This window comes from Ailuropoda melanoleuca, chromosome 18 (genome assembly GCF_002007445.2).
Source record: "Ailuropoda melanoleuca isolate Jingjing chromosome 18, ASM200744v2, whole genome shotgun sequence".
In the NCBI taxonomy this organism is placed as follows: Eukaryota; Metazoa; Chordata; class Mammalia; order Carnivora; family Ursidae; genus Ailuropoda; species Ailuropoda melanoleuca.
The window spans coordinates 19,984,937-20,006,705 of NC_048235.1; the positions used below are offsets into that span (position 1 = coordinate 19,984,937).

The window sequence follows — 21,769 nt, forward strand, 5'->3', positions numbered from 1 at the left end:
GGGTCAGTCAGTAGGAGGCATAGCGCTTGAGGGTTCCTGATTGATTATTTCTCTGTAAAAATGCAATAGAAAACTGGAAGAGGAGTATAGCTATCATCTCAAAACTTAAACAGAAACCAACACAGTGAAAAAGCCACATGTGTATTTGACCAAATCAACCAAACTCACTAATGCAATAACAAAAAAAGAATCCAAAGAAGTCCTCAAATTATCTGGCATAAAAATTTTGAAAACAAATTCTAACACCCACAAACTAAAATTGACGGACTCAAATAGGTAACTTCAATTTGTTTTGCTAGGGACATATAAACATGAGCTAATAGCAAAGAAACAAAATCATCTTCCCCAAAATAATTTAAAAAATCCCAGTGGGAGTACACAAAACTGCTTATGAAGACTTATCTCCAAAAAATTGAAATGGAGTCTGAGGAACTATCTAGATCTCACTGCCAGTGTTACAGGAAATGCGGAGGGCAGAGGAACGTGTTAGATGGTAGCGTAGAGACGAAGTAGAGAAATGCAGATTGTGGGACACACCGAACCCAGTTTTTTCATCTCATAAATTGAAAGCGGGAGAAGGGACACTATTAAAGATCCGTTAAAAGCCAAAACCCAACACATTTCAATGTATGAGACTTATTTAAACAACCTGTAAAAAAAATCTGAGAAGACATTTGGGATAAGTGAATGTTGATTGGATATTGGATGCTATTGAGGAATTATTATTAATGTCCTGGCATAATAATGGTTTTCTTGGCTGTTTTATCTTCTCTCTGACACTGCATTTTTCATTTTGCAGATTTCCATTTGGTTTTTTGAACTTTGCTGAAACCTGTTCACAGATGTTGTTCCTTTTCTCCTTTTAACATAATGTTGAAAGTCCCTCTCTGACCATCCAACCCCTGAGCCATCCTAGGTCTGGTCCTATAGACCCTCTCTTGAGGATGAGTCTTTTCTTACTGCTTCTTCATGGTGTCTCATAATCTTTTATGGTATACCAGGCATTGTGTGTAAAATAGCAATAAAAACTGAAATAGAAGCATTAATTGTCTTCTGTTACGCAGCCAGTGTGGGTGGAGGGGGCTCACTAAATCGACCTCATCTGTGGTTGAATTAGATCTGGGTCTCTTTGCTGCCGAGATTCAGTTCACCATTGGCTTCGGATGTTGGGTGGGCAGGACTTGAAATCTGAGGATCTAGGCAATGTTCTCAGCTCTTCGCCCTGCTCTCAGCGCTCCAAAAAGCCGGGATGCCGAGGGAGGGTGGCGAGCTGCGCCTTCCCTGTCCGGGGCGCTGAGCTCCGCCACACATCCGTGGCCTGAAGGAATTGTCTCAGCTCCCGCTCTGCCCTCAGCCTTCACGGGGCCCAGAGCGGTTGAAGGGGACCCTCTCAGCACTCCTGCTCCCCCGCACCCTGTGGGCAACCCTCACTGTACTTCAGCAGCTTGCTCTCTCCGTTCTGCCCCGCATCTAGCCCTGGGGTGCTCACCTCTTGTGGAACCACAGTGAAGAGTCGACAGGTGAGCCTACTCTTTTCTGACTGGGGCTCCCAGGGACTCTAAATTATCAAACCAATCTTATTTGGCCTTTAACACTTTCCTTAGGGGCGCTTGGGTGGCTCGGTGGGTTAAGTGTCTGACTCTTGATTTCCGTTGGCGTCATGATCTCAGAGTTTTCAGAACCGGCCCTACCCTGCCTCAGCGCGCTGATGGGATGGAGCCTGCTTAAGATTCTCTCTTCGTCTCCTCTCGCCTTTCCCTCGCCCTCTGCCCCCCCCCCCCACAAAAAGCATTCCTTAAGTCATCCTCTGATTTCTTTTCATTCCATCTATGGTTGGGTTTTTTTTTTCTTCCTCCATTGCTCTGCCAAAAATGAAAGCAGCCTTGGATCTCTATGCCCCTAAAGGGACCATTTTAGATTTTAATGCCATTTCACCATTTTCTAGATTCTATTTTATTTTGGTTACTTCGCACCCTTGGATATATATGTATATATTTAATGGCTTTGTAGATTGCCTAGCTGGCTCTCCATTTTAAAACGAGAGCCACACTGTCCTATAACTTACTACATCTCCAGTGCAAGTGGAAGTTGCCTGGTTGAATTTTTCTTCTTTAGATATTTATAGTGAAATAAATGGTGAAATGACATGACGTCTGTGAATTGCTTCCTAGACATGGTCTAGTGAGTCTGGATGGGTGGGATGTAGATGATATGGGTATGACCACTGTTGGTACCATTGTTGACGTGGGTGTTAGGTCAATGGATATTCAATGATATTCTCTCTACTTTTGTGTATATTTGAATATGGTTTCCATAATAAAAAGCTTGTTAAAATAGATGCTATAGAATGTTAATGCCTTGCTACCAGTAGGTCAGAAAATTATTTCTTAATTTGCAGGGGCATATACAAAAAGAAAACTAGTCAATTACAGAATTCAAAATGACAATATAGAAATGGGAGGGGGGGAGCTAATTTTATTCTTTATGTTAGGGCCAGATAGAAATCTTTCCTGAGGGTTCTCATAAAGGGAACGTTGGAAAAAATAGTAACAAAAAGTCAATAACAACCTCCTGTCAATGGAAACAATGATGAATCTTTTAGAACTTTTATTATAACATCTTTCAATAAGGGCTGATGACATCGAACAAAAGTATGAGTCAGCAAAGACACTGGGTGACTTAACAATAGTGGATATCCAAACAGTCAATAAATACATGAATAGATACTCAATTTTATTAGTCACCAGGAAAATGCATATTAAAAATTACATGAGATACTATTACACACACACACACACACACACACACACACACACACCACTACCCCAGAATAAAAATGTAAAGAATGATAACAAATGTTGACAAGGATCTGGAATAAATAGAACTCTGTATACTATTGGCAGGATTATATAAGTTGGTATAAACGTTTTGCAAAATTGCTTGACAATATCTACAAAAGCTGAATATGTATGTGGTTTATAATCCAGAAATTCTATTCCTAGGTATGTATCCAAAAATTGCACATATCTGAAAGAGAATGATAAAAAAAAAATTGTCATGGTATTATTTGTAAGCAAAAATCAGAAAACAGCCAGTATGTCCCTGAGCAGTAGAATGGATTAAAATATTGTGTTATATCAATAGAAAATTATAGAAGAAAGCTGCATATGAACGAACTACCATTACCACTCAACAAAATGAATGGCTCTCAATAATCATAATATTAAGTGTAAGAAAAGCCTACTGCAAAAGATCACATATGACTCCATTTAAACTATAGTATTTAGAGATAAATGTTTGGGAGATTAAACTGTGAAGAAATACAGGAAAAGTAAGCATTATGGTTACTTTTGTTGGGGAAGAATGTCAGTAATGATTGGAAGGAGGCATGAAAGGAGTTTCTTTGATACTGACAGTATCCCCCCTCCTTTTTTTAAAGATTTTATTTATTTATCTATTTGACAGAGAGAGGGCGAGCACAAGCAGAGAGAGCAGCAGGCAGAGGGAGAAGCAGACTCCCCGCTGAGCAAGGAGCCTGATGTGGGACTTGATCCCGGACCAGGGGATCATGACCTGAGCCAAAGGCAATGCTTAACTGACTGAGCCACCCCGGGCGTCCCAGTATTCCCTTTCTTGACCTATAGTTGTAACACAGGTCTTTGCTTTGTGGAAACCTATTGGGCTATGCATTTTTGATTTGTGAATTTTTCTGTGTGGGAGCTGTATTAAGCACACACACACAGATGATTAACAGAAAAACTGCATAGTTGAATGAGTCTTTATATCTTGATGGAGAATTTAGCAGAGAGAAATTGAGTAGGAATAATGAAGTGAAAATAATGCAACCATTTATAGGAAAGTGTACAATCAATTAGCTGAAAGTTCAATGAAAACAAATCTTCTTTACCGTAGTAGACTATAATTGAGACTTGTTCAGTATGAGTAAAGCAAATGCTACAGTTTATGCTGATGTTATATACATTGGTGTTACAAATTAAAGGAATTAATATTACAATGAAAGCAGGCATTTAAAGAGAGGAACAGCATTTTAACTTGGAGAATAGATTCTATGTAGGCTTCTCCCAATGTGGGTAACAATCAAAGGAAGATAGGAGAATATAGTAATGAAATAGTATCTTAAAAAGGAGTATATATCCAGAAAAACTTTTCAAGAAAAACCTGTCAATCAAGAAATCAAGTGTTTATTAAGCACCTGTCTCTGCAAAACACTGTGCTAAATGTTAATGGATGGAGCAATACTATGTGTATGTCTGAGAGCAAGAGAGAATGTTTAACCACCACAGAAACCAAAATATAATTATCGTGTTCCAAATAGAAAAGATATACGCTTTACTAGGACTCATCTGAGGTAAGCCGAGTGAATTTGTGGAGGAAGTGAGATTTTTACTGGGCCTTTAAGAGAAACAGAAGAGAGGCAAAAGTGTGAAGGCAGAAAAGAACAAAACGAACCTGAGATGCAGTAAAGGACTGGTTTTGCTAGAGTGCATCTTGATCTAGGAGATTGGACAGAGATAAGATTGGAATGGTCAATCAGGAACATGCAGGAAAGGAATTTAATGTCTGCAAAGCAGTGGAAACTTCTTCCTACGGGAAGCAATGTCATGATTTTCGAATGGCAAAATTCTTTTTTGTTTGTTCAGTACTCTGACACCCTTTTTTTTTCCTTTCTCATATGATTTTTAAAAATCATACCTTTAATTATAGTTCTTTGGGTATAAGTAGCTTTCTTGTCTACCTTGATTGTAAGCTCTCTGTAAGTAGAAATAATTTTATTAATCTCATGCCATGGAATCCAGCATGCCTGCCTGGTTTACTGTTGAATAACAAGACTGATGCTTTTTTAATAGTTGACAAAGAATCTGAGCATGAAGGAACCAGTAAATGAAGCTACCAATTTTTTTCTGAATTTGAACTAGAGTGGTAGCCATTAGAATAAAAATTAAGTGAAAATGAAGAAGGCATTGTGAACACACACTCAGTCAGTCCTTGAATATACGCATCAAGAAATGATTCCAAAATGGATACCTTGTGGAAAATTGTGGTATCACTACGCTATATTTTTCTTCTGTCAAAGGTAGCATACATTAATAACGGTGCACCCCAGAAATGTCAATAATTGGAAAAATGATGACACATCTCCAGTGCCTAAAATAGTTCTTGGCACTTAGATGTTATTCAGTGAATAGTCATGTAATGAATGCGTGCATGAGCAAATGTCAATTTCAGTTTTCAGTGTTCTCTTACTTTACGTAGCTGATAAAATGTTTAATTTATATAAATTTATATTATTTATATTTATATATTTATATATTATTTTTATATTATGTTATTATAAACCAAGTTCAAAAAGCAGATATAAGCATTCTTCTTTGTACATAAATGAAAAATGAACACTTCTTTTTTCTTATAGAATTAAATTCACTATACTAGCATATACTAAGTGGTATTTTATGTTAAGTATATTGATGTTTTATTATAATCCATATAATATATAGTTATGATATATTTGTGATATATACTGAAATTTAAAGCCCGTAAGATCTTATATACAAGAAAAACAAAATTGATACATAGTATGTTTTTTCTATGTAGTATATCCAATAATCAATCAATTATTAGTTTTTATCCATACTGCCAGAAATAACCAACCAAAATGTTGGGGGGGTGGGAAATGGAATTATTAGGTTTGCAAAGCATATTCTCCATGTATTCTTCCTGAGAAAAAAATTCAAAGTAATATTTTATATCAATATAACTGATATTGAAAATAGGGAAGATACGATTTAAAAGAAATGATATAGGAACTGAACCCCACTAATAAGTAGTATTTAGGTAATCATTTTATGGTTAATGACTATATACTGCATGTAAGTGTTAAAGAATAATCTTGGGGTGCCTGGGTGGCTCAGTCTTTAAGCATCTGCCTTCAGCTCAGGGCGTGATCCTGGGATCCTGGGATCGAGCCCCACATAGGGCTTCTCCGCTGGGAGCCTGCTTCTTCCTCTCCCACTCCCCCTGTTTGTGTTCCCTCTCTCGCTGGCTGTCTCTCTCTCTGTCAAATAAATAAATAAAATCTTTAAAAAAAAAAGAATAATCTTGACAGAGAAGATAAATAATGTAACACAATAATTAATAATCGGTATCTTAAAACTTGGATTATTTAAATAAAAATAGAGAGGTGGAAGAGGGATGAAAAATGAAAAGATGGCTAAATTTCTCATCCATTATAGGGAGAATTATGTTTTGTTTTAACCTTAATGTTGAAATAGAAATAAAGATACTATTTAGGCATAAAAGCAAAGTAGGAGAATTATAACTATATTTTTCTAATTATATATAACTGTATTTTTTTATTTTCAGTATCTTTCCATATCTTTAAAAATATTTTCTGTTTTTTTTTTCTAGAGGCCTGAGGTAAAAGCTAATTTAATTTAATGTCCTCCAGGGCTGCTTGGGTGGCTCAGTCAGTTAAGCATCTGCCTTCAGCTCAGGTCATGATCCCAGGGTCCTGGGTTCGAGCCCCATGTGGGGTTCCCTGCTCAGTGGGGAGCCTGCTTCTCATGCTCCCTCTGCCTGCTTGTGCTCTCTTTCTTTCTCTCAAACAGGTAAATAGAATCTTTTAAAAAAAATCATGCTGATTTAGTCTTCATTTTTATAATATAACAACAAACATTTAGAGCAAGGAGTTAATCTTTGGCTATCTAGCTTGATAGGTTTTTTTGAACTTCTTAGTCCCTGTCTTATAAATTATTTTTCATTCAATAATTAGAAACACTAAAGCAATACTTAATCAATGCAACAGTGCAAACAATATAGAAGCTTTCAAAACAAAATTTTATAGCTGCCTTTCTTCTTCAGTGTAACCATTGTTAGCATTTTGATGGGGTATCAGTTCATAATACCGTTTACTTATAAGTGCAAATATATAGAAATTCCCCCAAATTTTATCATAGCATATATTTATTGATCTATTTTAATTTTGTGATTAAGAATATAATGGCAGTATCTTTCTAATCTTCAAAATGCTGTCTTATTTTTAACAAATCACTGTAAAGTAATTCATATTATACACAAACCATGTACAATTTATATTTATTCTCTGTACAATCATTTATTGAATCGTTCTGCAATTTATAACCATCCAGGTTGTTTCTAGGTTTCTGCTGTTACATTGTCCTTCATTTTTAAATAGTCTGTAATTGCAGTTTTAAATTCTCATTTTGATCCTGAGTTATTTAGAAGGGTATTTCAAAAATTGTAAATGGTTGAATACTTATTTTTGTTATGAAATAATCCCTCAATATTTAGAAAGAATATCCATTCCCTGTGTTTACTATATAAAATTCAGCATAATTTCCTAATAACAGACTCATGAATTGTTTTATCTGATTATTTGTATGCCCACTATATCTATTCAAAGACTGAGAAGTTATTCAGCAAAGTTTCTTTGCTTTATATATTTTGATGCTTTGTTTTTTAGTACATAAATATTTATAACTTATGATCTTTCCTCTTTCATTCATGATTTTATTTATTTTGGTCCTTTCTTTTTTCTTTTTGGTAAGTGTGGCCAGGGGTTATCAATCTTATTAATTCTCTCAGTGAACCAGCTCCTAATTTCATTGATCTGTTCTGTTCTTTTCATTTCTATTTCATTGATTTCTGCTGTAATCTTGATTTCTCTTCTCCTGCTGAGTTAAGGCTTTATTTAATATTCTTTATCTAGCATGCATTTTTGAGACTTTTCTTGTGTCTTGAGAAAGGCCTGTATTGCAATATACTTCTCTCTTAGGACCACTTTTGCTGCATCCCAAAGATTCTGAACTGTTGTGTTTTCATTTTCATTTGTTTCCACGAATTATTTTAATTCTTCTTTAATTTCCTGGTTGACCCATTCACTCTAGTAGGATGCTCTTTAACCTCCATGTATTTGTATTCCTTCCAAATTTTCTCTTCTTATTGAATTCAAGTTTTAGAGCACTGTGGTCTGAGAATATGCAGGTAATAATCCCAATCTTTTGGTATCGATTGAGACCTGATTTGTGGCCCAGTATGTAATCTATTCTGGAGAATGTTCTATGTGCACTTGAGAAGAACATGTATTCTGTTGCTTTAGGATAAAATGCTCTGAATATATCTGTGAAGTCCATCTGGTCCAGTGTGTCATTCAGAGCCCTTGTTTCCTAGTTGATCTTCTGTTTGGATGATCTATCCATTGCTATGAGTGGAGTGTTAAAGTCCCCTACTAATATTTTATTATTATCAATGTGTTTCTTTAATTTTGTTATTAATTGGTTTATAATTGGCTGCTCCCAAGTTAGGGGCATAAATATTTATAATTGTTAGGTCTTCTTGTTGGATAGACCCTTTAATTATGATTTGTCTCCCTCTTCGTATCTTATTACAGTCTTTCGTTTAAAATCTAATTTGTCTGCTTTAAGAATTGCTACCTCAGCTTTCTTTTGATGTCCATTAGCATGATAAATGGTTTTCCACCCTCTCACTTTCAATCTGGAGGTGTCTTTGGGTCTAAAGTGAGTCTCTTATAGACAGCATATTGATGGGTCTTTTCTTTTTTATCCAATCTGATACCCTGTGTCTTTTGATTGGGGCATTTAGCCCATTTACAGTCATAGTATGTACATTCATTTATGAATAAATTCAGATATGAATTTAGTGTCATTATATTACCTATAAAGTCACTGTTTCTGTAGATTGTCACTGTTCTTTTCTGGTCATTGTTACTTTTGGGCTCTCTATTCACTCAGAGAATCCCCTTTAATATTTCTTGTAGGGCTGTTTTAGTGATCACAAATTCTTTTAGTTTCTGTTTGTCCTGGAAGCTCCTTATCTCTTCTTACATTCTGAATGAAGTCTTGTTGGATAAGGTATTCTTGGCTGCATGGTTTTTTCATTTAACACCCTGAATGGATCATGCCAGTACTTTCTGGCCTGCCAGGTCTCTGTGGGCATGTCTGCTGCCAGCCATTTCTACCCTTCTATGCTAAGGACCTCTTGTCTTGAGCTACTTCCAGGATTTTGTCCTTATCTCTGAAATTTGCCAGCTTCACTATTATATGTTGGGGTGTTGACCTATTTTTATGGATTTTGAGGGGGGTTCTCTGTGCTTCTTGGACTTGAATGCTTGTTTCCTTTCCCAGATTAGGGAAGGTCACAGCTATAATTTGTTCAAATAAACCTTCTGCCCTTCTGTCTCTTTCCTCATCTTCCAGAACCCCTATTATTCAAATATTTATTGTGCTTTATAGTATCACTGAGTTCTCAAAGCCTCCCCTCATGGTCCAGTAGTTGTTTCACTCATTTTTCTCAGCTTCCTTACTTTCTATCACTTTGTCTTCTATTTGACTGACTGTCTCTTCTGCCTCATTTACCCTGGCAGTTAAAGCCTCCATTGTTTACTGCATCTTAGTAATAGCATTTTTAATTTTGGCCTGATTAGATTTTAGTTCTTTTATCTCTGCAGCAAAGGATTCTCTAGTGCCTTTTATGCTTTTCTCAACCCTGGCTAGTATCTTTATAATTGCTGTTTTGAATTCTAGTTCTGACATCTTATATCCATATTGATTAAATCTATTGCAGTGAGTACTACCTCTGGTTCTTTCTTTTGTTGTGAATTTCTCCTTCTAATCATTTTGTCAAGAAAAGAAAAGAGGAAAGAAGGAGAAAGAAAAAAAAAACCCAGCAATAATAATAACAGCAGCAACAACAATATCTTCAGGAAGTGATTCTGATGTACGCTGTGTGCACACTGCTGTTGTATTTTGGCTGTTCTTTCCCACTGGTCTTTCCTCTGCAGAGTTCCTCCTTGCTTGTAGTGGGGAGTGTTCGTTCCTTTAAGTGGGTATGCTTTCATTTGTTTGTGAAGTTAAGCCAGTACCTGATGTTTTGGAGCTTTCTTTAATCAGTGGATTTGTTATATGTGGGGGTTTGTGTTGGTCTGCTGAGGAGGAGCCTGCCATGCTGGCTCACAAGCTAAATTGCCCTTATAAAGATGCCCCTGCCAGGTCAGAGGGGTGGGATTTAGTGTAGGGGACTCCAGTCTCCCCTAGAGATGCTGTGTCACACCTTAGGTCTCTGGAGAGCAGAAGTCCCAGCAGCCACTGCTCAGGAGGTCCTCTAAGGAAGTGAGTAATCTCCTGTGACCCAGCCTATGTCAGTTACTTAACCTGTCTGTGCCCAGAGCCATAGGTCTCCTGTATTTTATCTCTGGTCAGTGCCTGGGATTCAAAACTCCAAGTTTTAAAAGGTCTGGTAATGTGCATGCACTATTTTGTCCCCAGCTGGGAGGCTCAGGGCATGCCTAGCACTGTCCTGTCCCCAAAAAGCCTTTGCACAGTGCACGCAGAGGCTAGAGTTTATTGTAATGCTCAGCCTAAAGCTGGAGCCTGCTATCAGCCATCTGCACTTGACTCAGTCCCCTACTCCCCTTTTTCCCAGAAAGGCCTTTTGCAGAGGCTTCAGTCTATTCTGGCAGAGAGCAAAAAGCAGCCAGGTTATCTGCAATCTGCTCCAGTCTCTGCACTCTGCTCTGTCAGTCCCAGAAAAGTGGAGGTATGGTGTATGCACAGAGGTTTAAGCCTATTCTGGCTCAGAGCAGAAAGCAAGGCCAGGTTATCTGCCATCTGCTCCAGTTTCTGTGCTCCATTCCGTCAGTCCCAGAAAAGCAGTGGTTTGGCCCAAACACAGAGGTTTACACGTATTGAGGCTCACCCCTCTGACCCTGCCCTCTGCACACCCCTCTGATCCTTCTCTGAGCTCCCCACAATGGTTCCCCAGCTGCCCCTTTGGGAGGACAAATCTGCTCCTCTAAATGCCCTCCAGGAGGGGAGCAGTCTCTCCCTGAGCACCCCAGGGATCCAGTCACCACAGCTTATTGTGGGATGACAAACCGCTGCATTCTTCCCAACTTTGTCCCTCTTCCTGACTTTGTTCCAGGAACAAGGCTTCCTCCCCTTCTGGCCCCTTGGCTTCCCAATCCCCCAATTCAGAGCTCTGAACCTTGCTTCTGCCAAATTCACTCCTTTCAACTGTGCAGATTGTTTCTGTAATCCTCCAATTCTCTTCCTGGTTGTTCAAAATAGTTGAAGGTCGATCTAATTATATTTGAAGGCTGAGGCAAGTTCAGAGTCCCCCTATTACTCTGCCATCTTGGAACTCCCCACCTAGTCTTCATCATTTAATAGTCAATAAAAATGCCTATTCCTGTGGATTGTTATTTCTGAAATGTTCAGTCCAATTGTTTAAATATATTTTGACATTTCTATTTTTGTTTAAATGACTCCTTTGTTTTTCTTTTAATGACTCAAATTCCTTTTCCCCCCCTGATTTTCAGTTCATGAATCAAGTTGGTTTCCTTTTTCTTTAAATTCTGTACATTGATTAAATAGAAATTTGAATGGATGGATGGAAATAATAAATATCATCAATATTTTTAACATTCCTGATGTTGATTTAAAAATAAAATATGATCTTAAAATTCACTATGAGATAATTTTTGGTGGGATGGATTTTATTTTTAAAAAGAAATTTCCCCTTTTGGGGGGGGAAGCAAAACGAATGTACTAGTACAGAAAAGAAAATGTTGAAACAGAGGAAAGATGCTTTACTAATTATAACACTGAATGTATTGTAGGTAAACATTTGGAACAAAAAGTTAAACTCTATAAATATAATTCCCAGGTTCTTTATATATTTTAGATATTAACCCTTTATTGTATATATCATTTGTAAAGATCTTCTCCCATTCAGTAGCTTGCCTTTTTATTTTGTTGATGGTTTCCTTCACTCTGCAAACCTTTTTAGCTTGATGGACTTTCAATTGTTTATTTTTGCTTTTGTTTTCCTTCTCTGAGGAGACAGATCCAAAAACATATTGCTAAGACCGATGTCCAAGATCTTACTGCTTACATTTTCTTTTAGGAGTTTCATAAGAAGACTTTAGTCCGTTTTGAGTTTATTTTGTGTTGTTGTTGTTGTTTTTACATATAATATATGATTTTATTTTCAGTCAGCCTTTGCCTACCATATTCACTCATGCATTTTTCCATTTTAAATATTTGTGAGATTCTATATTGATACATAAAGACTTAATCATTCATTTTTACATCTACATAACTTTCTATTTTGTGAATGTTCTATACTTTAACAAATCTTCAATGACAAACACTTTCTTTGTAATCTTCAGTTTCTGCAATGTGGCAGTAACATTACTGGGCCATTTGTAGTTCTAGCTCTCATTTGCTTTGTTCCCATATTTCTTTCTCCTCTCATTTCCTTTTATGCTGGCTAACTGAACATAATAAAAAATATATATCATAAGTAAATATATATAATTATAAATAATATATTATATAAATAAATCATAAATAATATAATATATTTTATATATATATATATTGAGAGAGGGGGGAGGGGGAGTTTATTTTTGTATATGGTATTACCAACTGGTCTAATTTCATTCTTTGCATGTAGCTGTCCAGTTCTCCCAGCACCATTTATTGGAGAGAATATCTTTTCCTCATTGTATATTCTTCTCTCCTTTGCTATAGATTAGTTGAGCATATAAGTATGAGTTTATTTCCAGGCTGTCTATTCTGTTCTGTTGATCTAGGTGTCTATTTTTGTGCCAGTATCACATTGCTTTGATCACTATAGCTTTGTAGTATAGTTTGAAAGCAGGGAGTATGATGCCTCTAGGTTTGCTCTTTTGTCTGAAGATTGCTCTGGATATTCAAAGTCTTTTGTGGTTCTATACAACTTTTAGTAGTATTTTTTCTTCTGTGAAAAAAGTGCTTTTGGTTTTAATAGAGACTACCTTGCATCTGTAGAGTGCTTTGGGTAATATGGGCATATTAACAATATTAATTCTTTCAATCCATGAGCACAATATGTCTTTCCATTTATTTGTGTCATCTTCAATTTCTTTTATCAGTATCTTATAGATTTCAGAGTATAGTTCTCTTATCTCCTTGGTTACATTTATTCCTAGGAATTTTATTCTTTTTGATTCAATTGTGATGAGATTGTGTTCTTAATTTCTCTTTCTGCTAGTTCAATATTAGTGTATAGAAACACAACCAATTTTAGTATATTATTTTTGTATCATGCAACTTTACTGAATTCATTTACTTTTAGTAGCTTTTGGTGGAATTTCTAGAGTAGTCACCTGCAAATACTGACAGTTTTACTTCTTCCTTACCAATTTGGATGCTTTTCTTTTTTCTTGTTTGATTTATGTGACTATGACTTACAGCAGTATGTTGAATAAAAGTGGCAAGAGTGGGCACCCTTATCTTGTTCCAGATCTTAGAGGAAAAGCTTTCAGCTTTTTATTATTGAGCATGGTGTTAGCTGTGATCTGTCATTTATGGCCTTTATTATGTTAAGGTACATTCTCTCTTTACATACTTTGTTTGGAATTTTTATCATAAATGCATGTTGAATTTTGTTAAATGCTTTTTTTCTACATATAGTGAGATGATTATATGGTTTATATCGTTAATTTTGTTAATGTGGTATATCACATTATTTGATTTACATGTATGGAATCATCCTTTCATCCCTGGAATCAATCCCACTTGATTATAATGTGTGATCTAATTTAATGCCAATATTTTGTTGAGGATGTTTGCATCTATGTTCATCAGGGATATTGACTATTTATTTATGGTAATGTCTTTATCTGGTTTTGTTATCAAAGGATGCTGGCATCGTAGAATGGATTTGGCAGCATTCTTTGATCTCTAATTTTTTGGAGTAGTTTGAAGATAGACACTAACTCTTCTTTAAATTAAGTGGTAAACAGATTGATCTTTGAAGCCATGTGGTCCTGGACTTTTGATTGTTGGGGGTTTTTTGATTACTCATTCGATTTTATTACTAGTAATCAGTCTTTTCAGATTTTCTATTTTTTCCTGATTCAGTCTTGAAGACTGTATGCTTCTAGAAATTTATCCATTTCTTCTAGGTTTTCCAGTTTATTGACATATGATTGTTCATAATAGTCTCTTATAATCTTAGTATTTCTGTGGAGTTGGTTGTACTTCTCTTGCATATCTTATTTTATTTATTAGTCCTTCTCTTTTTCTTAATAAGTCTGGCTAAAGGTTTATCAATTTTGTTTATCTTTTCGAAGAACTAGTTCTTAGTTTAATTGATCTTTTCTCTTTTTTTGTCTCTATTTATTGCCATTCTGATCTTTATTATTTACTTCTTTCTCATAATTTGGGCTGTGTTTTTCTTTTTCTAGTTCCTTTAGGTGTAAACTTAGATTGTATATTTGGAATTTTTCTTGTGTCTTGAGATAGGCCTGTGTCACCATAAACTTCCCTCTTTGAACTGCTTTTGCCATGCCCTATAAATTTTGAAAAGTTGTGTTTCCATTTTCACTTGTCTTGAGGTATTTTTGTTGTTGTTGTTCTTCAATTTCTTCGTTTACTCATTGGCTGGTTAGTAGCATGTTGTTTAATCTTCCTGTGTTTATGTTTTTCCATTTATCTTGTTGTAATTGATTTCTAGTTTCATACCATTGTAGTCAGAAAAGATGCTTGATATGATCAGTCTTCTTAAATTTATTGAGACTTGTCTGGTGGCCCTACATGTTATCTCCCCTGGAGAATGTTCTAGATGCACTTGAAAAGAATATGTACTAGGCAGTTTTTAGATGGAATGTTCTGTATATATCTATTAAGGCCATGTGGTCTAATATGTAATTTAAAGCTTCTGTTTTCTTATTGATTTTCTGTCTGGATGACCTTACATTTGGTTGATGTAAACGGAATATTAAAGTTCCCTTATGTCTGTTAATATTTGCTATATATATATAAGTACTTCTGTGTGGGTGTATGGATATTTATAAGTATTATCTACTCTTGCTGGATAAATTCCTTTATCCTTATGTATTGCTCTTCTTTGTCCCTTGCTACATTTTTTGTTTTAAAGTCTAATTTGTCTGATATGTTATTGATACCCCAAATTTCTTTCCATTTCCATTTGCATGGAATATCTTTTTCCATCCCTTTACTTTCAGTCTCTGTCTCTTGTAGGTGGCATATAGACGAGTTATGTTCTTTTTGTACATTTATTTACCCTACAACTTTTGTTTGGAGCACTTAGTTAATTTACATTTAAGGTAATTATTGATAGGTATGTATTTGTTGCCATTTTGTTAATTGTTTTCTGGAAGTTTTTGTAGTTCTTTGATCCTGTCTTTTTCACTTACCTTTTTCCCTTGTGATTTGATGATTTTTTTTAGTATTATGTTTGGATGCCTTTCTCTTTACTTTTTGTGTTTTGGCTTGTTGTTACCATGAGGTTCATATGCAACACCCTCTGTGTATATAACAATCTATTTTAAGTTGATGGTTTGCTTAAGTTCAAACACATTCTAAAGCACATTTTTATCACCCCCACATACACATTTCATGTTTTTGATGGCATTCCTTTGCCTTTTTTTAAATTGGATTATTTGTTTTAAAAAATCAATCATCAATTGGATTATTTGTACTTTTATTGGTGAGTTGCAAGAGATCTTTATATATTCTGGAAATAAAACTTTTGTCAAATATATGATTTGCAATTGTTTTCTCCCATTTCCTGAGTTATTATTTCACTTCATAATTTTCATTGAAACACAACTTAAAAATTTTCTTTGATGATATTCATATATCTGTATTTTTTCTTGTAACTTGTGCCTTTGGCATCATATCAAAAAAATGCCTATTCCAAGGTCACAGAGATTTACTCCTAATCTTTCTTCAAATAATTTTTTTACTTCAAGCCCTGACATCTACTTCTGTGATCCATCTGAGTTAATTTTTGTATTTGGTGTGAGTAGAGCTTCAATTTTTGGTAAATGGATATCTAGTTGTCCCACAACTATTTGTTGAAATACCATGTTTTCTCATTAATTGTTGGTACTCTTTTTGAAAAAAACCAATTGGCTGTAAATGTAAGTGTTTATATCTGAGCTCTTGATGCTATTCCACTGATCTGTTGATTTCCTTTTCTTGTCAGTACCACACTGTGCTGATTATAGTAGCTTTATATAAAGTTTTGAAATTGTGAAGTGTGGGTCCACCAGTTTTGTCCTTCTTCTTAAAGATTGTGTGACTGTTCTGGGTTCCTTGAAATTCCATATAAATTTTAGGATCAGCTTGTCAATTTCTGCGAAAAATAGACTGGGATTTTGATAGAGATTGCATTGAATCTGTGGATCAATTTAGAAAATATTGCCTTCTTAAAAATAGTAAATTTTCTAATCCATGTATGTGAAATTTTTTCTAATTGTTTAGATCTTAATTTCCTTCAGTGATGTTTTGTGGTTTTAATACACAATTTTTAAACTCCTTTTATTAACTTATTCTTAATAGCTTATTGTTTTGGATGATATTAAATAGGGAATTTTTTCTTTAGTTTTATTTTTATTTTGTTCATTGCATGTGTGTAGCATTACAACTGATTTTTTAATATTAATCTTATATCCAAGAACACTGCTAAACTTATTTATTAGGACTAATGTTTTGTTTTGTTGCTTTTCCATTTACTTATGATTTTTAGGTATACGATCATGCCTTTAGTGAATAGAAGTAGTTTTACTCCTTCCATTCCAGTCAGGGTAACTTTATTTTTCTTGCCTTATTTTCCCGGCTAGAGTATAATGTTGAATATAAATGGTAAAAGAGAACATTCTTTTCTTATTTCTGAACCTAAGGGGAAAGCATTCAGTCTTTCACTATTAAGTATGATGTTAGCTATGAGATTTTTGTAGATGTCTTTATCAGGCTAAAAAATTCTCTTCTATTCCTAGTTTGTTGTGTTTTTATCATAAAATTTTGTCTAATGTTTTTTCTGTCTATTGAATTGATCATGTGTGTTTTTTTCCTATGTTCTATTATGAGGTGTATTACAGTGGTTGATTTGTGTATGTTAAACTAATCTTGCAGTCTTGGAATGAATCCCACTTGGCCATAAAGTAAAATCCTTTTTATGTTTCTGGAGTTTTTGTTACCATTTGTTGAGGATTTTGCCTCTATATTTATAAGATAATAGTCTGTGGTTTTGTTTTCTTATTATTTCTTTGCCTGTCTTTGGTATCAAGGAAATATTGGTCTCATGGAATAAGTGGGAAAGTGTTTCTGCCTTGTCATCTGCTTGTTGGAAGAGCTTGTGATGGATTGATGTTAATACTTCTTAAGGCTTTTAGTTGAATTCTCCACTGAAGCCATTTGAGTTTAGGATTTCTTTGGAAGAAGTTTTGTTTTTTTGGGTTTTTTTGTTTTGTTTTGTTTTTAGTACTAATTCATTTTCTATACTTGTTTTATGTCTACTTAGATATCCGTTCTTAAGTCAGTTTTAGTAGTTTGAGTCTTTCTAGCAGTTTATCCATAGGTTATCTAATTTTTGACGTACAATTGTTAATAGTGTTCTAATCTTTTATTATTTCTGTAAGGGCAATAATAATGTCCCCTCTTTCACTACTGATTTTAGTATCTGAACTCTTTTTGTTGTTAGTCAGTCCAGCTGAAGTTTTGTCAATTTTGGTAATCTTTTCAAGAACCAACTTTTAATTTTGTTGATTATCTTTACAGTTTCTTTTGCTGTAATTATATACAAAATTATTATTTTGTATATAATTATTCTAATTATATAATTAGAAAGGAAGAAATCTTTCCTTCTATTTGCCTAAGTCTGTTTGCTTTTTGTGGTTTCTTAAAGGGAAAGATTAGGTAATTGATGAGAGTTGTTTTCTTTTTTAATATAGGCATTCATTTCTATAAATTTCCCATTAAATACTGCTTTTGCTATATCCCATAAGTTTTGATAATTGGTAATTGATGAGAGTTGTTTTCTTTTTTAATATAGGCATTCATTTCTATAAATTTCCCCTTAAATACTGCTTTTGCTATATCCCATAAGTTTTGATATATTTTGTTTTTATTTTCTTTTCCCAAAAGATTTTCTAATTTTACCTTATTTCATCTTTGTTTCATTGGTAATTTAGAACTGCATTTGTTTAATTTCCAAATATTCATAAATTTCTCATTTTTGTTACTAATTTCTAATTTAATTCCATTGTGTACAGTGAGAATTCTTTGTATGATTTCAGTCATTTTAATTTCACTGATATTTGTTTTATGGCCTAACAGTCTGTCCTGGGAAATGTTTCATGTACTCAAAAAAAAAAAAATGTATTCTGTTTTTGTTGGGTAAAGCATTTTATAGATGGCTATAGTTGGTTTATAGCATCGTTGAAAGCTTTTGTTTTATTGGTCATTTCTGTCTAGTTGTTCTATCTATTATTGAAAGTGGGGTATTAAAGTCACCAACAATTATTTTTTTGTCTATTTTACCTTTCAATGTTGTTAGTTTTGATTCATGTAGTCTAAGGTTATTTTATTAGGGGCATATATGTTTATCATTTTTGTGTCTTTCTGATTAACCCTTATATCATAAGAAACCTTTTTTGGGGGGGGTCTCTAGGAACGATTCTTCCTAAAAATCTATTTTGTCTGTTATCAATATAGCCATTTCATTTCTCTTTTGGTTACTGTTTGAATCCTTTTATTTTCAACCTACTTGTGTACTTGCATCTAAAGTGTATCTCTTGTAGGCAGCATATGGTGACTTTTTTTTTTAATCCATTGTGCCAGTCTCTGCTTTTTGATTGGAGTACTTAGTCCCTTGATACTCAATATAATTAAGTATAATAAGGTAGGATTTCCAACTGCTATGTTTTGTTTTTTTCTATATCTTACATTTTTTCTGTTCTTCTATTTCTAAACTACTGCCTGTTTTGTATTAAATATTTGTAGTGTACCATTTTTTTTTCCTCTCGTTTCTTTTGCTGTAGGTTTTGAGTTATTTTCTTAGTCGTTGTCCCAGAAATTACAGTTAACATTATTTTCACACAATCTAGTTCAGATTACAATATAATTTCAATAGCATTTGAAAATTTTGTCTCTTGTATNCAGTTAACATTATTTTCACACAATCTAGTTCAGATTACAATATAATTTCAATAGCATTTGAAAATTTTGTCTCTTTTTAAGTCTTCCCTCCCCACTTTTTTGTGTTATTATTGTCATACAAATTGCATCTTTATACATTATAAGCCTATTAACAGTTTTATAAATCCTAGTTCATTTGGTTGTCTATTTCTACATGAATCAGAATTACTATTTACCTATATAATCATCTTTGCCTGTGCTCAGTATTTCTTTGTGTGGATTTGAGTTACTATCTAATGTTCTTTCATTTTAGCCTTAAGAACTCCCTTTATATTTCTTGTGGGGAAGTACTATGGGTGACAAATTCTCTGTGTCTGGGAATCATAATTTCTCCATTTTTGAAAGATTATTTTGCTGAATAGAGAATTCTCAGTTGACATATTTTTTCTTTCAGCATTGTGAATAATGTCATCCCACCTACTTCTGGCCTCCACAGTTTCTGATGAGAGGTAAGTTATTAATCTTATTAAGGTTCACTTTTGCATAATGAGTCCTTTCTTTCTTACTTATTTTAGGATTATTTTAGTCTTTTGACAGTTCAGCTATGTGCCTAACTGTGGATATCTTTGAGTTTATGCTACTGGTAATTCAGTAGTCTTCTTGAATGTATGGATTAAGGTTTTTCATAAACTTTGGAAAATTTTAAGCCATTATTTCTTTAAATATTCTTTCTGTCCCTTTTTTGTATTCTCTTTCTTGGATTCCATTATGTGTATGTTGGTATGATTGATGGTGACCCACCAGTCTCTAAGGCTCTGTTTATTTTCTTTTATTCTTTTTTTTTTTTCTATTCTCAGAGTAGATAATTTTAATCGATGTTCATGTTTTCCAAATCTCTCTTTAGCCTGCTCAAATCTGTTGTACCCTGTATTAGTTTGCTAGGGCTGCCATTACAAAGTATCATAAACTGAATGACATAACAAATATTGTCTCACGATTCTGGAGGCTAGAAGTCAGAGGTAAGATGTTGGCAGGGTTGGTTCACTCTGAGGTTAGGAAGAATTTGTTCCATGTGTCTCTTATCTGGCTATTTGCCAGCAATCTTTGATGTTTCTTGGATTGTGAACACATCACACCTGTCTCTGCTTTGATGTTTACATGGGTTCTATATGTGTGTCTCTTTGTTTCTAAATGTCCTTTTTCTATAAGTAAACCTATTCTGTTGAATTAAGGTCCATCCTAATCATCCTTTGTTTTTTTGAACTTGATTACCTCCATAAAGGTCCTATCTTTAAATAATGTCTCATTCTAAAGTATGGGAATTGGGACTACAGCGTATAATGGCGGGGGGAGGGGATACAATTTAACCCATGAAAGACCTTCTAATGATTTGTTTTCATTTCATGATTGTGCTTTCAAATCTAGAATTTCTACTTGTTTTGTTTTTAATAATTTATATCTCCTCGTTAATAATATCTCCTTGGTGAGACATCATTCTCATATTTTTTTAAGTCTTTAGATATGGTTTAGTTTAGTTCTTTGAAACTATTTATAATAGTGATTTAAAGTTTTTGTCTAATAAATGACTGCTGAGGGACAGTTTCTATTGACTGCTTTTCCCCCCATGTATGGGCCATAATTTCTGGCTTCCTTGTATGCCTAATAATTTTTTGTTGAGAACTAGATATTTAAAATAATATAATAAACTTTGGAAAACTCTGGAAGCTCTTGTAAGCTCTGGAGATCAGATTCCTCACCCTTCTCCACCAGGTTTTGTTGTTGGTAGTGCTATTTATTTGTTCAGTGACTTTCCTGGATTAATTGTCATACATATCCATTGCAGTCTGTGCTCAGTTAGCTTAGTAGTTAGCTAAGGATTGGACGAAGATTTATTTAGCTGCAATGAACCAATAAGTCTCCAGGCTTTGCCAGGGGGCTCTTTGCCTGTGTATGTGTATGTATTGGGACATGTCTTCAGTACTTCTGCAGATAATTCACAACTCTGTTTTAGCCTTTACTTTCTGCCTGTGCAGAGCCCCATGGTCAATAAGAGTTGAAAGTTTAATGCCTTATGAGGTCTTTCCTGGGCATGTATATAGCTTTGCATGTGTGTGGTGTTCAGTACTTCCAGGAAAATGTTGAAACTTTTTGAAGCCCCCTATCTCATTTCCCGGTTTTTCTTTTTAAGTTTTTTGGTCAATCTTTTGTTAATCTCAACTAATATGACTGTTTGGGGCAGCTGTGATATTAAACAATTGCCATGGATATTTTTCAGCAAATGCTCTGAGGATAAGATTGATCTCACAGAGTGAGTTCTGAATTAGGTCAAATAGAATTTGAGCTTTTCCAAAACACTACCAAACAGGAAAAATGTAACAAGTTTGTGGACATGACTTTTTGGAAAGCTTCAAACCTATTGTATTCACTCAGTGACTGCTAGGCTGCTAGTTTTCATAGCTACCATGGTTGCAAGACTACTACTTTTCAAGGCTTAGGCAGAGCTGGGGAGACGGGAATGGGAATGGAATAGGTCAAAATGCTGTGTTCTTATGGAGATTCAGCTGTTTTTCTTGAATAAGTGCCCCTTGAATTGATGCAAACTTCTGGTTAATTTCCAGAATTCTTAAAATGTTGATTTTCACAATCTTTACAAGTGTTCTTACTTTTATAGGAGAGCAGATTTTCAGAGGTCTTTATTCCTCCAGTCCAGAAGGGTTTCAAGTGGAGCTGTTTCATAAATTAATGTTTTCTAAAATTAACTGTTTCTATATTATAGTTTT

At 34.5% G+C, this 21,769-nt stretch overlaps 1 long non-coding RNA gene across 10 annotated transcripts in view; it reads left to right on the top strand.

Moving 5' to 3' along the window:
* The window catches only part of LOC105241731, a 246,563-nt gene that overhangs the window by 186,952 nt on the left and 37,842 nt on the right, over positions 1 to 21,769 (top strand). For 9 of the 10 annotated variants that reach the window (XR_004621896.1, XR_004621897.1, XR_004621898.1 and 6 more), the window contains one exon: positions 19,444 to 19,498. The exons of the other annotated variant lie outside the window; for it this stretch is intronic. This is a non-coding gene — a long non-coding RNA (uncharacterized LOC105241731). The remainder of the gene's footprint in view (positions 1 to 19,443; positions 19,499 to 21,769) is intronic. 10 annotated transcript variants of the gene reach the window in all.